Genomic DNA, 17,878 nt, shown 5'->3' with positions numbered 1-17,878 from the left:
TTCTATATTTTCATCTTCAATTACAGCTTCTCCTTACTTATCAACTATCTTGTTATCCGACATTTTGCATTTATGATAATAATAAAAAATCTATTTCACTACTTGGCCCATTAACGATGTACATTTGGCCCTAATGAACTTGAGGTGCGAGGCAAGAGTACCACTGGCTTTGACGGTGTCTTAGGCTGGGTTCTTTAGAGAAGCAAAACCACTAAAGCATATAAATATATATATAGAGAGATTTATATAAAGGAAATGGCTCACCCAGTTTTAAAGGCTGGAACACCCCAAGTTTGTGGTCGGTTAGGGGCTTCTCCTGATTCACATAGCTGCAGGGGCTGGCGAATCCAAGATCAGCAAGTCAGAGAGCAGGGCTCTTGCTCACAGACAGTGAAGATGGATGAATCCCAAGATCAGCAGGCAAGACTGCAGGTAAGCTTCTACCTCAAGTCTCATGAACTGGAGGTCAGATAAACAGGAGCTGGCTGCAGGATCCAGGGTGAGCAAAAGCCCACAAGCCTTGCCAGAAGGTCCACTTATATTTGATGCAGGCCACATGCCCAAGGAAACTCCCTTTCAACTGATTGGCTACTCACAGCAGGTCTCATCATGGAGGTGATCGCATTATATCAAATTTCATCATAGAAGTAATCACAACATCATATGACTGCCAAACTAAATAATAACTACCAAACCACTGAGAACCGTGGCCCAGCCAAGTTGACACACAACTCCAACCATCACAGTCCACCCCTTATCAACTTGGCTCCTGTACACATCTCCTCAAACCAATCTCTGAATAAAGACAATTATAAAGTCATACTTGAACCTAACATGATACAACGAACACACATACAGTGAAAATGCACTAGCCCTGTTTACACCTTGAAAAAAACAAAAGTGTTTGATGCACATATACAGAGCAGAAATGCTCATAACAATAATTACAGTCCTCGTTTCTGCAACTGGTCACATGGTTGTAACTGGTATTTAGAACTACCTTCTTCCACCACCCATTCCATATTCCCTTTGCCGTCAGCAAGCACCTCAGCTGGTCATGGTTCTTTACGTGGTGGGGTGACTCAAAGCTTCATTCTTGAAGGGTCTTGGCAATTAGTACTCATATTGGAATTGGGTTGCTGTAGTTTTCCATTGACTTTAATCACAGGACATGGTAGTACTAAGGGACACCCTAAGGGATCTCCTGCATTCCAGACATACTCTTCTTTACCTCCATTATGTAATATCAATTAGATTTCCTCTTGGTGATCAGAATCAGTCACACCAGCCAGTATGGTAGCTCCCTTTTTTGCCCGTTAATCTAGACGCATAAGGAGCCCAAAGTGGCCAGGTGGCATTCTTGTCTCCCAGTTCAATGGAATCGGTGATGTATCTCCAGGTGGGAGCATTCCTCCCTTTGGATCTAAGACCCCTAGACCCTCAGAGCATAAGGTCGCGGGGCCAGGTAGCAAAAATCTTGTGAGTGGGTCACTAGGGGTTATACTGAGTCGTGCACTCCCATTTCCACCGCTTGATTCCTGGACCTATGAATTCTGGCTATGGGAGAAACCGCACCATATATTGGATCCTGATTTACAGCATATACAGCCTCCTGGAGAACAATACCCCAACCCTGCAAGGTATTGCCACCTAGCTGGCACTGTAATTGTGTCTTTAGAAGGCCATGCCATTGTTCTATCAAGTCAGCTGCTTCAGGATGATGGGGAACTTGTTAAAACCAGTGAATTTCATGAGCCTGGGCCCATCGCCTCACTTCATTTGCTGTGAAGTGAGTCCCTTGATCCGAGGCGATGCTGCATGGAATACCATGATAGTGGATAAGACATTCTGTAAGTCCACTGATGGTAGTTTTGGCAGAAGCATTGGGTACAGGGAAGGCAAATCCATTGTTTATCTGAAGCTCAGATTTCACTGTATTCTATCTGGCAATCCTATTCTGGAGCTGAGTTCCCAGTAAGCCTTTTGTATATAATCCATGTCTGGAGTTTCTTTCCGGGATAAAGAAAGGCAGTTGGAACTAGAAATGGTTCTAGGCAGCAAACTCTAAAATTTGAAACTGGATCACCTGCGGGCCAACTGACAATAAAGACCTCATGGTTGATGGGGAGTCAGGCTGGTAGCCCATGGCATACTTTAATGGCGCAATTTTTAAAATGATCTCAGGTGGGATGGAGTATTGGTACTCTTGAGTCATTTCAGCAAACAGAAGGTAGAAAAGCTGAGGATCATGTCCAGGAACTCCTGATGAGCATAGGAGGTACAGAGAAGGAAAATTTTCCAACCCTGACCAGTCTGCTACTCCCAGTCCAGGCCCTAACAGGAAGGAGTGGGATCCTGAGACTAGGGATGCACCTCTGGGTCAAGACACCTGAGATTGTCGATAGCCCTGATCTTGTGACATAAGGAACCCCTCTGGCTGGGCTGATGGTTGTCACTTCAAGTTTAAGTTCATCACTGTCATGTTTTATTTCCTGCCTGGGAATGAGGGCCTCTAAACACACACAGACTAATTATGTGGTGGCAGTAGAAATCAAGTGAGTCATTGGGAATGACATGGATGATGGCCACTCCAAATTCCAACCTTGGTTCCTGCACTTATGGCTTCTACCTACTGGGGACCTCATACCACCAAGAAACAAGAGCCAGAAGAATAGCATGTCCTTTGGACCCAGGGTCCTGCACTGGAAAGCTCCTCAACCGGGGAAAAGTGATGATAAGGACCTTCCTCCAGAGCCGACAGAGAGAGAAAACCATCTCCTGTAGCTGGCACGCTGAATTTGGGTTCCTAGCCTACTAGACTGTGGGGGAATAAATCTGCGTTTGTTAAAGCCATCTACTTGTGTTATTTCTGTTACAGCAGCACCAGATGACTAAGACAGATGGTTAAGCTTATGTGTGAACTTGGCTGGGCCATGATTCTCAGTGGTTTGGCAGTTATACAATGATGTAGTCATCTTCTACCTTGTGATCTAATATGGTGGTCCTCCATTTTCACATAACATTGATTTCGCTCAATGACCTGGTCTTTAGAATCTTACTGTGTCAATAAGTGAGGAAAGGGTATATTATTATGTAGTGAATATTGCTAATGGGTATTTGTAAGCTTTTTATAAATTCTGACTCAGTTTACTATCATAGGATAAATAGTTCATATTTAGTTAGATAACAGAAGTTGACCTAATTCCCTTTATTTATATTTTTACAAATCTTGTTGCAACTGGTAACCAGGTGAATTGTTTCACCTCTCCTCTGCCTCTGGTTCTTACACTGATCCTAGCATATGACAAATTGATGTTAAAAAGTGCAAGAATCTCTGGTTTGTGATATCTTGGTGTTCATTATACTAGTGGGACTGAGTTTATTTACTAAATGGCTTTTTTAAAAAATAATACTTTTGTTTTAAAAAGTAGATTGTCTCCTAGTACTTGTTGGAAATCTAAGCCATATGCATTAGTTTGATAGCCTTAGAAATGTAGTTTGGTTGTTAAATTAGGATACAAAAAGTTTGAAGCTTTTTCCTCGCTTGAGTGTGTACTGAACCAAGTAAACATCCTTTTATGTTCCTGCTAAGATGAAGAGCATACATATTTGAGAGTGTTAGTCAGAGAAGTAGTTTCCTAGCTTATCTTTGAAATACTTTTATGTGTTTTCATTTATTTCCTTTTCCTCATTAAAGAAAAATGATGCTTCAAACTTAAATCATATTAGGACATTTAACATTCAGTAAAACAATTTGAGGATCTTAACTGACTAATAAGGAGCCCTGGTGGCACAATGGACAAACTTTCAGCTGCTAACCAAAAGGTCAGTGGTTTGAACCTACCAGCCGCTCTGTGGGCAAATAATGTAGCAGTCTGCCTCCATAAAGATTATAATTTTGGAAACCTTATGGGACAGTTCTACTCTGTTCTATAGGGTTGCTATGAGTTGGAATTGACTCACTGGCAGTGGGTTTCTTTTTTCTCTTTTTGGTTTTTAACTGACTAATAGAGGCTGTGGGTGATGCAGATGATTAACATGTTCAGCTGCAAAGCTTGGTGGTTCAAGTTCACCCAGAGGTACCTAGGAGGAAAGCCCTCCTGACTTACTTTCACTGGAATCCCTATGGAGCACAGTTTTACTCTAACACCAGGGGTCTCAATGAGCTAGAATTGGCTCAACTGATGGCCACCCATAAGTGTCAGAGTAGAAAGATGCTCCATGGCATTTTTAATGGCTGATCTTTTGGAAGTAGATTGCCAACCTTTTTTTTTGACCTGTCTTATTAAAAATTAAATCAGTAATTTTTTCCCATCAGTCAAACACGAAGGAAATAACAGTTTATTACGACGAAACCTCATTTTGACTAGATGGTTGTCATATTTTTTAAAATGCCTTTTATGAATGATGACATGATTTTCAAGATAGGAATTCATTCCAAGATTATTTTCTAAGAATATTTGTCCTTTTTAACAAACTCTGCTGTTTCATGGAGGTTTGTATAGCAGTTTTTTGGGTTAGTATATATATTTCATGCTTATATAAAAGTCACATGTTCATTATATAAATCTGCAGTTGTGTTTTTTAGTCTTATGTCTGTGCATTTATTTAAGCTGACTTGAAAAAGGAGCAAGTTTAGTAAGAAAAAGTGAGCTGTGAACTAAGGCTAGAAAGCTTAAACTAGAGCAGGGGTCAAGGTTAGGAGTAGGCACAGTTACAGCTTTCCCTTGCACTCATCTGCACAGTGTCTCTTCTTACCCTTGCTGACTTCCTGGTGTTTTATGCATTGTTAGCTCTCTGTGGAACAGACTTGGCATTCTTACTGAAGTACCTAGTTTCTTACATTTCCATCAAATTCCATAAATTATTTACTAACAACAGTTTAGTTTGAAAGAAAATCTGGAACATAAACATTCCTAATTTCACCTTAAAAGGGCAGAGTTGGTTCAGATTCATTTGTAGAATTGAAGGAAGGAAAAAATGTGGGTTGGCCTGTTGCAGAAAAGCATTAATGCATTAATCTTATTAAAGGGATTGAACGGAAAAGTCATTAAATAGGAAACTTTATGATTGAAGTGATTTTTTAATGAGATTTGAATAAACCTTTGTTGTAGGTGTTTGATTACTGAGACATCAAAATCCTTTTTCTAAGCAATGCCAAAACTACATTCCGTGGATTAATAGCTGCATTTCTCTAGATTTTCTCTCAACCAAATAACAACTACAATACAGGGACTCTAATTTCATCTGAATTTTTTGACATGCTAATTATTTCTCCCCCTTTCTAGCATGATTATATGAGTGTGGATGATTTCCTTCGTTGCACCCAAGTGCTTGGCAATGGCTGGAGTAGTGGACCAGGTGAAGGAGATGGGGAGTGAGCGCGTGATTGCCCCAGAGATAACAGAAGAGACAAAGAGTGAGATAGAGGATAAGATGAGAAAAAGGAAAAGAGTGATTATGTCATCAGGACAAGAGCAAGGGGAGAGAGATCAATATAGAAGATGATGCAATTTTGGAAGCACTGATTATTTAAAGGTAAAAAATCTTGTTCTTTTTTTTTTTTAAATCTTGTTCTTTTTGTGTGTGTGTGTTTACAAGTAATAAATTTATCTTTAGCTGTTTACTTAAAGTTCATTGTGTAGAAGGATTTATTATGACCCTCTTTGTTCCAAGCGTGCAGCATAATAAGAACTGGAGAAACTCCAATCCGCCAAAAATGCAGAGTTGACAATTGAGTTGACACTTATCGGGGTAAAATGGCACAGTCTAAGAATGTAGATATTGATTCCTTCTTTGTAAATGTTCATCTAATTATAGTGTGCTCATCCTAGGGTTATTGTTTATTTTCTTTCTTTTGGATTTTGATTGATAACTGCCATAACGTTTTGCTTTGATGTGTTTCTACAAGTAGTTGCACAGGGTTCAGTAAAGTAATGCTGCTAGCAGGTATGCAAATACTGAAATATGATGGTTTGACCATATGGCAGTGTTGTAGCAACCTCTTGGTTTTCCCCTTCCTTTGCCTCCTTTTTTAAACTTATGTCACTATTTCTTTTTCTTCAGTCTTCAATGGTGAGAGCAATATGAAGAAGATATTGCTATCTAATTGAAAACCTTTTTGAAAAATAAAAAAAATTCTTATATTCAGTAGCATGGCTGATGCTATTGTTTAACCTTCCCCTCCGAACTGTATACATTGGCTTGGAATGTTCACAGCTTACATGTGTGACGGTGGAAGATTCCCATATTCTACACTGCTACTGTTTTGTATACAATAAATTGATAAAGATTGATACCGTTCTCTTGTAGTTTTTTTGGTCTGGTTGCGAGTATGTTTATTAGGCCTTGGTAGGCATAAATGAATGTTTTTTGTTAAGAATTTTCAGAATCCCATTTGCCTTTTTTCTTAAAGCAACCTAATTCAATGATATTAAAGCTTATTTCTATTTTTAACTTAAGAACTGATGATATACAACTGAATTACCATAGTTTTACACAAATAATATGCAACTTCTACATCTGTTTGCCAATCCATCCCTCCCCCAGCAAGGAATTTTCCTAAGCGTGCTATGCTAATTTTTTTTTTAACAATAACAGGTAAAAAAAAAATTGGCACACCAGTGCTAATGAAAATACCTTGTAGGGGGAGGGACCAGTTGGCAAACAAATGTAGAAGGCACTCGTTATTTATGTAAAAATGTGGTATGTTCATATTTTGGATAAGTTTTTATTTGTTTCATAATATTTTTGGGGTCTAATCTGGTCACAGGATTTTTTTTTCCTCTTCATTTTAGGTTTTCTGCCTATCGTTTTTCATCTTTTCTAAGTGTATTACTTTGTAGGTGTTTTCTGTTTTACTTTCCAAATAGACTTAAAAAACTAACCCTCTTATGGTAAGTTTTCATATTTTAAAGTTGTCAATCCCCCCCAATAATAGCAAACTATAACATAGAAGTAAAGTCACACAGAGTTCATGGAAGAATTTTTTGTTTCATTTTCTTGAGTTATATCTGAAATTTTGTCTTTTATAAAGTAGAATATATAAAAATTTGAAAGTGTCTGAATGATCACTTGTTTCTACACTGTGTTTTCATAAAATGTCATACTTACAATTGAACTCAGCACCAAATCTTGATACACAATTTTACATTTAATCTATATTGATGGGACTGGATGAGGAACACAAGAACTTCACTATTGAAGGACATTTAAACTATAATTTGACTGGCTTCATACTCTTATCAGTGTTTAGAATAGTTTTTCCATGTATTCCCAATGAATACTTGTATTTTTCTTATTAAAAAAAAAAAAAAATCCTAAGGCTCTATGCAGTCTGATAGAGAGGAAAGAACATTAAACTGGATGTTAAAAAACCTGAGTTCTAGTTTTGGTATTGCCTTTAATCAAACTGAAAGCAGTTGATGATACAAGTAAATCTTTTCACTGGCATTTTTGTTTGTTTACATGAGCAAGTTAGCAAATTAATATCTAAGGTTCTTTTCAAGTTCTTAAACTGAAGAATATCTAAGATTTACAAAGAATCACTAAAAATGTTATTTTAAGAGATGATCAGTTATATAAACTGGTAGGTAATACTAAAGTTATTTTCCTGAGATAATAGTAATAATAATATTATAAATTATATCTTGCACTTAGTACGTAACAAGGACTTTTGCATTTCCATGTACTGACGTCTTTCATCCTCACATAACATCCTAATAATCCCAATTTTTATCAATGGGGAATAAGGCCCAGAAAGGCTAAGAACTTGCCCAAGATTGCCAAGATTGTAACCAATACAGCCAAGATTCAACCAGGATGTCTTAACAGCTCCACTTAACCACTGTACTATATACACAGCATTCTGTTTTTCAAGGAGTTACAGTCATCCCTCGTTATCTGCAGGTATTGGTTCTAGGAGACCCTAAGGATACCACAATCTATGAATGCTCGATTACCTTATATAAAATGCTGTAGTATTTGCAAATAACCTCCTAACACCCTCACATATTCTTTAAATCATCTGTAGATTACTTATAATATCTAATACAATGTAAATGCTATGTAAAGAGCTGTTTCACAACTGAAGACTTGCTCTGGAAGGTAGCCTTTCTCTTCTTTGAGTTTCTTGAGCTCTTCTGGGAAAGCTGATGCAACCTGGCACCAGTCAATGCTGACTCTCCCATTGATGTTTAAGTTCTTCAGGTTGTAGAGTTTGCATAGCTAGCCAGCTATCTCTTACTTAAGCTCCTTCCTCTTGCTCTCCTTAACCCCTCATACTTAGCCTTTGAGAGATTGCTTTGAGCCCTTAATTGCTTTTCAGGAGCTATTTTTCACAGAAACAATGGGTGCACACAACACACGTAGCAAACGAACAAATAAGATGCAAGGCGAAGAATGCTCAAACAGTGAGTGCTGGAGAGAGACTGAGGATCTGTGAAATGGCAGGAGGTTACAGCAGGGTTGCCTACACACCTCTTCACTCTCTTAGTGCCTGGTGCATGGCAGATTCAAGTTTTGCTTTATGCTTTTTTCCTTCTGAATGTTTTTGATCCCTCGGTTCATTGAACCCAAAGATGTGAAATCCATGGATACGGAGAGCCATCTCTAGAATTAATAAGGTGTCTCAAGACTAATTAGAAAGCATCTAGGTGAAAAGAGATACAATCATCCTTATCTGTAATTATGAAAACACCACATTGTGAGCTTTAGTGTCTATCCTAGAATACAAATGAAAATGTAAATTTCATTTAACAACATGTTTTTATTCAATTTGCTTTTTCCTAAGAAGCCACTTCATCTTTTTTGGGAAGAGAAAATAGAATATAGATTAATAAATGTTTAAAATGGTACTAAATTTTACTGGAGATGTTAAACATTCACATTTCCTTTAGGATTCCTAATTAAGCAGAGGGTTTTTCTAAGATGTTTAATCACTTAAATACTAACTTAGGCTTTGTATTCTGGGTATTAAGGAGCTAAGTATCCAGTTAATCTTAAAGAGTTTAGGCTTCATTGAGTCTTTACCAATTGTCAGGCCTTATTCTAAATACTTGTGTTGTTCACTTAATCCTCACAGTAACCCACTTCCCTGCTCCCAATTTTTTAGAAGAAAAAACTGACAGAGGAGCATTATGGAAAAGATTGCAAGATATTTTTTTTCCTGCACAGAGGAGTCAAAATAACAATGATATGTATGATGTGTATTTTTGACTAGACATTTGAAGACATCTATGACAGCCTTTCTCAATGTGAGGGGCATGGTTTCTTCTATGCATTTTAAAATTCTGTGATTCTAAAACTACACCAAAAACAACTACAAAAAAAAAACAAACCAAACCCGTGCCGTCAAGTTGATTCTGACTCATAGAGACCCTACAGGACAAAGTAGAACTGCTCCATGGGGTTTCCAAGGAGCAGCTGATGGATTCAAGCTGCTGACCTTTTGGTTAGCAGTCGAGATTGTAACCACCGCGCCAGCAGGGCGTCTCTAAAAGTATATCACCAACATATTTCAAGTGACAAAGAAAATTCAGTCACTGGGAGTTTAGAAAATCACGGATTTTACTGGCTGGAGTAAAAGTTCAAGGGAGTGAAATTGAACTCAGACCTATAACTATTCTCTTTTGATTTTACTTTCTTCTATGATGGCTTTATTCTCAGGCATACTGTAAATGTTGGAAAAATGGCCACCACCATCTCCAGGCTTTCATTATCCATATAGCTCTTAGTATCAAAAGGAGAGCGATCATTTCTCTACCCAGTGTCCCTATCAATTCCTCCAAACTTTTGAATCACCATGGTAGTTTTATGGTGGCAGCCCTGGTCTAATCTGTGTGTCCAGGGAAATGGGGTTGTCTGACTAGCTAGCTTGGGAGGCAGGAGGGACATGGCCTCTTATGGTCAGCTCCACTAGAATTGTATCAGTAAGGACAGTTCTCAAAGGGACAATACATGTCCCTTACAGGCATGATCTCATATAAAACTAACATCTGAATGTCTCTGACTTAATGCAATATTTTGTCATAGGTGTAGCTTCCTTCTTGAAGTGAGTTTTGCTCCTGCTTATCTTTTTTTATCCTGTTATAGAATGTGTTGATCAATCTTCTGAAGATAGATAGATAGATTCTACTTTGATATACCATTAGAACGATGAGTCCTCGGGCATGTCAGGTGTATGAAATAGGAAGCTGTTGTTGTTAGGTGTTGCCAAGTCAGTTTCAATGCATAAATACCCTATGTACAACAGAAGGAAACACTGTCTGGTACTGCTCCATCCTCACTATCAGTGCTATGCTTGAGCCCATTGTTGCAGACACTGTGTCAATCCATCCCGTGATTGATAGATTTACAATGGAATAAAAAAAAAAGAGTGGCTGCAGAGGCCACTATGTACAGCCATACACCTCTGGAATTTGGATCTTAGTTTAGAGGTTTAGGGTCATGTTTTCCAGTATAGGGACATCTCAGTTAATTGGTCTAATAACATGTTTAGTGCTTCTGTTCTACCTCCTAGTTCACTGTGTAATTCCTAGGGTCTTAAAAAATTGCAAACGGCCATCCAAGGAACAACAATTGGTCTCTTTTAACCTGGAGCAACAGAGGAAGAAGGAGAGTCAGGAATAGGGGAAATGTAATGCATGGCTAATTGCCTCTATGAACAATTGCCTTTCTTGCCATGAGACCAGAAGTACTGGATGGTGCCTGGCTACTATTACTGAACATTTTGGTCAAAAATTCTATAGAAGAATACTGATCAAAAGGGAGAAAATGAAGAACAGAGTTTCAAATTCTAATGGACTCCAGACTTTCTGGACACATGGAGGATGGATGAATCCCTGAAACTATTGCCTTGAGATAATCCTCAAACCATAAATCAAAAATATCCCCTGAAGTCTTCTTAAAATCAAATAATCGTTTTAGCTTAATTAGTAAAGAAAGTGTGACTTCAGCATTATGGTCTTTTAAGATCTATCTATATGGGATCAAATTGACAGCAGCAACTCAAAAGATTAGATAGGAAACGTAGGGATCAGTGAGTTTATAGTAAGGAGCCTTTGGTCGCTATTAGTTGGAATCAACTCGACGGCAATGGGTTTCCTTTGGTTTTTGGGTGGTGCAGTGGGTTAAGTGCTCAGCTGCTAACTGAAAGGTTGGTGGTTCGAACCCACCAGCCACTCTGTGGGAGAAGGGTGTGGCAGTCTGCTTCCATAAAGATTGTTATTGTTAGGTGCCATTGAGTCGGTTCCTATTCATAGTGACCCTGTGTACAACAGAATGAAACACTGTCAGGTTCTGCGCCATCCTCACAATCATTATTCTTGAGCCCATTGTTACAGCCACTGTGTCAATCCATCTTGTTGAGGCTCTTTCTCTTTTTCCTTGGCCATCTACTTTGCCAAGCATGATGTCCTTCTCCAGGGACTGCTCCCTCCTGATGTCATGTCCAAAGTACGAGAGATGAGGTCTCGCCTTCTTCGCTTCTAAGGAGAACTCCAGATGTACTTTTACCAAGACAGGTTTGTTCATTCATCTGGCAGTCCATGGAATATTCAATATTCTTCGCCAACACCATAATTCAAAGGCAACAATTCTTTTTCAGTCTTCTTTATTCATTGTCCAGTTTTCGCATGCATATGAAGTGATTGAAAATAATGTGACTTGAGTCAGGAGCACCCCCGTCCTCAAAGTGACATCTTTGTTTCTTAACACTTTAAAGAGTTCTCTTGCAGCAGATTTGCCCAATGTAATATGCAGTTTTATTTCTTGACGGCTGCTTTTCATAAATGTTGATTGTGGATCCAAGTAAAATGAAATGCTTGACGACTTCAATCTTTTCTCTGTTTATTATAATGTTACTTACTGGTCCGTGAAGATTACAGCCTTGGAAACTATAGGGCGGTTCTACTCTGTCCTGTAGGATAACTATGAGTGGGAATGAACTCAACGGCCAATGGAGTTTAGGGTGGAGATTTATGTCAATGGAGGAAGAACAAATTAGAAAAGGAGAGTGAGAATGGTTTCACAACTCAAGAATGTAATCAATGTCACAGAATTGTACCTGTAGAAACTGTTAAAAGGGTGTACTGCTGTGTATATTCTCAAGAACAACAACAAAATAAATTATGAAAAAAAAGTAATACATACCCCCTGAACAAATAATAAAACAAGTTAAAAAATACATAAAATAAATGTGGTAACCTCACTTTCCAATTATTTCCAGAGGGAGTATGTTATCAATTCGATGTTTATTATTTCAGATCTTTTTCGACGTCTATGTAATCATATTTGTACCATTGTTTTAAAATTATTGATTTAAATAAATGTGGTTTATATACAACTGTAAGTCAGAAAGTATTACTACAAAATCATAGAAACTTCTATTAAACAAAAATAACAAAACATGAAGCTATTGTCTCTTGACATATCCTCCATCTAGGTCTATACACTACTGAAGGCAGTGTTTTCATCTTTCTAACCCTTCTTTGAAGAATTCTGCACCCTTTGATTTACACCATGCCAAAATGGGCAGATTTGGCATCCTCAAGGGACTTAAATAGAGTTCCTTTTAAACGTTCTTTGAGTTTTGGGAACAAAAAGAAGTCTGGAGGGGCAAGATCAGGGCTGGGGGGTGTGGATGGGGTAAAGTGTCCCAAAGAAAATTCTAATAGGAAAATATCATGGATTTAATTGTGTCCCCCTAAAATAGCTGTCAACTTGGCTAGGCCATGATTCCTAGTAGTGTCTGATTGTCCACCATTTTGTCATTTGATGTGATTTTCCTATGTGTTGTAAATCCTACCTCTATGATGTTAATGAGACAGGACTCAATTTACAAGATTAGGTTGTGTCTTAAGTCAGTCTCTTTTGAGATATAAAAGAGAGAAGCAAGCAGAGAAATGGGGGACCTCACACCACCACAAAACAAGAGTCAGGAAAATAGCGTGTCCTTTGGTCTCAGGGTTCCTGCACTGAGAAGCTCCCAGTACTGGGGAGATTGATGACAAGGATCTTCCTCCAGAGTTGACAGAGAGAGAAAGCCTTCCTCTGAATTTAGACTTCTAGCCTACTAGACTGTGAGAGAATAAACTTCAGTTTGTTGAAGCTGTCTACTTGTGGTATTTCTGTTATAGTAGCACTAGATAACCAAGACAGCAGCCTTTGCTATCCATGAAGAATGAGCAGGTGCATTGTAGTGATGGAAAAAAAAATTCTCAAAGCAAGTTTCCTGGCCTTTTTCTCACCAATGCAGTTTTTAACTTTCTTAAAACTTCTTCGTAGTAAGCCCTCGTGATTGTCCCGCATCCTTCAAGAAAATCTATCAAAATTACCCCTTGGGAATTCCAAAAAACAGTCTCCATAACCTTCTGAGTTGTCTTCCCTCTCTTGGCTCATCTTTGAGTTCTTCCTGACCTTCCTTAAAACGCTTTATCTATCTAAGAACTATTGTTTTATGTGGGGCAGAATTCTCATAAAATCATTGCAAAACTTCAATGATTTGGGAAGATGTCCACTAGAGTTTTGTTAAAAATTGGATGTTATCCCTGACCTCAAAATCTTTTTCCATGCCACAAAAAGTATCCTTTTTTTTTTTGAAAGCACCCTAACAAGACTAAGACAGGTGTATTACCGAGAGAACTTGTTTTCAGCCACCCACTGATAGCAGAGACAGGTTTAAACATGTTTTGTTTGGAAAGAACCTGTGCACATGTGAACTGAAACCTAGTAGCAATACTTTGTGACTTACCTTGTATTTTGCTGTTGATAAAAAAAAAAAAAATCACTACTGGAAATATATATTTTGCAGGGACACAATTTAACCCACAAAACTTATATTGTGCAATCAGCTTCGGTATCATTTCTTTTTTAAAAGACATATCAAGAATTGACCTTTTTCCAGCTTAAGTCTTTTCCAAGTAGAATTTATGTGGAATTAGGTGGCATAAAAGGTTAAGTGCTACACTACTAGCTGGAAGATTGGTAGTTCAAACCCATCCAGAGGTGCCTCAAAAGACAGGCCTGGCCATCTGCTTCCAAAAGGTCACAACCTTGAAAACTCAGTAGAGCAGTTCTACTCTGCATACATGAGGTTACCAAGAATCGAATTGACTCAATGGCAACTAACAACAACAAAGAAATATAATAATTCCTACTTGCTTCCTACTATAAAATTGAGCTATTTGGGAAATTCTTTAGATTCACTAACTAATTCTCTTTTCTTCATGACCCTTAAAAAAAATTCCACTGTTTACTTTCACTCTCATTTTCAGTCTTTGATAATGAATGCACTGTCTCAATCTAGTTTATGATAATATAGAACCTGTACTCTCAAGAGACTATGTCCTTCAAAAGAAGACACAGCATCACTTAGCTACCTTACAGATATGTTGAGACATTCAACCAGCTCCTAACCCTCTCTGCCTTCCCATCTCACCTCCGGACAGAAGCTGCCCAGTTAGTCTCTTGTATCTACTTGAGCTAAGAGGCATATTCCTCACGAGTATCACTTTATGTCCCACCGTCCAGTCCAATCCCTGTCTGAAGAGTTGGCCTTGGAAAATTGTTTTAGTTCTGGGCTGATAGAGAATACAGGGGCCATGCTTTCCAGGGTTCCTCCAGTCTCAGTCAGACCATTAAGTCTGGTCTTCTTACTAGAATTTGAGTTCTGCACCCCACTTTCTCCTGCTCCATCCGGGACGCTCTGTTGTGTTCCCTGTCAGGGCAGTCATTGGTGGTAGCCAGGCACCATCTAGCTCTCAGCGAAGTACTTTAGAATCAAAGTTGTCCAGGTTGAAAAAAAAACTAACTGTCTTTATTGGTCTAGAAGACTATAATCCAAGTCTTACAACAAGCATTATTCAACCTAAGGCATGAATTTAATAACAAAATTATATTAAATTTAAATACTAACAAATGGATAGGGCAAGCTTACAACAGAATTTTCCATACAACTCGTCTAGATAATTGGTACATTTTTAACCAAAAATAGAATATAGTGCCTGTCTATGTTACCTAGTGCTTCTGTAACAGAAATACCACAAGTGGATGGCTTTAACAAAGAAAAATTTATTCTCTCACAGTTTAGGAGGCTACAAGTCCAAATTCAGGGTGCTAGCTATAGGAGAAGACTTTCTCTTTCTGTAGGCTCTGGAGGAAAGTCCTTGTCATCAATCTTCCCCTGGTCTAGGAGCTTCTCAGCACAGGAACCTCAGGTCCAAATGATGCACTCTGCTCTTGACATCGCTTCCTGGGTGGTATGAGGTCCCCCTGTCTCTCTGCTTGCTTCTCTCCTTTATATCGCAAAAGAGATTGACTTAAGACACAATCAAATCTTGTAGATTGAGTCCTGCCTCATAAACTAACTGCCTCATTAGCATAGAGGAAGGATTTATAACACATAGGAAAATCACATCAGATAACAAAATGGTGGATAACCAGACAATACTGGGAATCATGGCCTAGCCGAGTTGATACACATTTTGGGGGGATGCAATTCAATCCATAACATTGCCACAGGAGATAATACTGTTAAATTACACAGTATTTATGTACTTCTGAATTATTTTTCATCAAACTAACTTACAATGCATTTAACAGAAAAAGGAGTGGTATGTATTGTCTAGCAAGACCTCCTACAAATCACAAACAAAAGAGACAAATAGTCGAATATGGAAAGAGATGAAGAATATGAACAGGCATTGACAGAAGTAAAAATGTCCAAAGACACAAGATTTGACAAAATTGACTAATACTTAGGGAAATGGAAGTTTAGGCAATAAACTAATTTGCCACAGATTTGTAAAACAAGAATCTGAGAAAACTGTTTTTGAAGGAGTAAAATATGGAATAATCATTCCAAATGAAATTTATTTGACCCAGTAATTCCATATGAAGGAACTTCTCATGCAGAAAATACGTGAACATGAGTATATATGAGCTGCATGGCAAGATGTTCTCTATAGTACCTAAATGGCTATCAATCAGAGAACACACTTACCTCTAACAAAAGGGATAAAGTATATAGTAACTGCAGAGAATAGGTAGATTGGTTACAGGCAATATTGTTGAATGTTGTCCATGTCACATTGCTTTGTAAAAACAAATTTCAAAAAAATTTAAAAAAAATAGTATGATTATCTTTTCTTGGGACAAAAATAAAATGTGTATAAACTTGTATAAACGTACAGAAATTCAAGGGATCCAAAATGGCCAAAACAATCATGAAAAGAAAACACAAAGTTGAAAGACTTATATTTTCTGATTTCAAAACCTACAAATCTGCAGTAATCAAGACTGTCTTGTGCAGGCATACAGATAGATGTATAGATCGTGGGATAGAATTGAGAATGCAGAAACACAACCACACATTTATGGTCAACTGATTTTCAACAAGGGTACCAAAACAATTCATTGGGGAAAGAACAATCTTTTTAATAAGTAGTATTGGAAATACTGAATATCCATACCCAAAACAATGAAGTTGGACCGCCTACCTCAACGCATATGTCAAAGTTAAACATGTCCTTCAAAGAACATCATCAAGAAAGTGAAAACACAACCCTCCGAATGGGAAAAAATATTTGCAAATCATATATCTGATAAGGGGCTTGCAACAAGAATATGTAAAGATCTCTTACAACTCACTAATAAAAAGACAACTAACTCAAAGAAAAAATGGACAAATAATCTGAACAGAATTTCTCCAAAGAAAATAAATAAATGGCCAATGGGCACATGAAAAAAGGTTCAACATCATTCATCATCAGAGAGATGTAAGTAAAAAGCACAAGGAGATACCACTTCCAACTCAGCTGGTTGACTATAATTAAGACAGATAATAAAAAGTATTGTCAAGAAGGTGGAGAATCTAAGTTAATGGTGGTGAATTAATCCAGGTAGAGATAGCAAGAATGATAACACAATGTAAGGAATGTAACTAAGATCACTAAACTGTACATGTAGAAATTGTTGAATGGGTGTATGTTTTGCTGTGTCTGTATTTTCGCCTAAATAAATATTTTTAAAAAGAATTAGAAAAAAAAAAAAAAAAGAATGTGGAGAAATTGGAACCCTCATGCATGTCATTTTGGAAAATAGTCTGGCATAAGTTTAAACATAGAGTTACCATAATATGATCCTGCAATTGTATTTCTAGGTATTTCCCAAGAGAAATGAATACACATGTCCACACAACTCTTGCAAATGAATGTTCATGAACTACATTATTCATAAACAGCAAAATAGTCAAAAAATAGAAACAACCCAAGTGTCTATCAACTGATGAATGGATGAGCAAAAGTGGTATATCCATACAAAAGAATATTATTTGACAATAATAATAATGTTGTGTACATCATATAACATAGATAAATCTTGAAAACATTATGTTAAGTGAAATAAGCGAGTCACAAAGACCACGTATTTTATGATTGCATTTATATTAAATGTTCAGAACAGGAAAATCTATAGAGACAGAAGGTAGATTAGCAGTTTTCTAGGACGGGGGTGAGAGGGAGGATAGGAAAGCTGAGGGGTGATGGCTAAGGGATACAGGCTTTCTTTTCGGCATGATTAAAATGTTCTAAAATTGATCATGGTAGTGGTGGTACAACTCTGTGCGTATACTAACAACCATTGAACTGAGCACTATAAACTGAAGAATTGTTTGGTATGTGAATTGTATGTCAATAAAAATTTTACCAGAGAAAAAGCCTTGAACCATGATATCCAAAAAAATCCTGATGCAAATGTATAACTACTTTCTTCAGTTCTTGTGTCAAGGAGATTGCAGTCACAAGGGGCTTCACACTTGCCACTGTTCTTAACACTATTCTAAAATCTATTATATAACGCAGATGACACACAAATGTTAGGT

The 17,878-nt window shown here is 37.6% G+C and overlaps 1 protein-coding gene across 1 annotated transcript in view; it reads right to left on the bottom strand.

The window, feature by feature from the left end:
* Positions 1 to 17,878, bottom strand: part of LOC101352043 (UDP-glucuronosyltransferase 2A3-like) — a 173,994-nt gene that overhangs the window by 33,853 nt on the left and 122,263 nt on the right.

The sequence above is a fragment of the Trichechus manatus genome, unplaced genomic scaffold (assembly GCF_000243295.1).
Source record: "Trichechus manatus latirostris isolate Lorelei unplaced genomic scaffold, TriManLat1.0 scaffold00108, whole genome shotgun sequence".
Taxonomy (NCBI): domain Eukaryota; kingdom Metazoa; phylum Chordata; class Mammalia; order Sirenia; family Trichechidae; genus Trichechus; species Trichechus manatus.
Note: the sequence above shows the minus strand (reverse complement) of the source record. Positions and strands in the feature narration are given on the sequence as shown.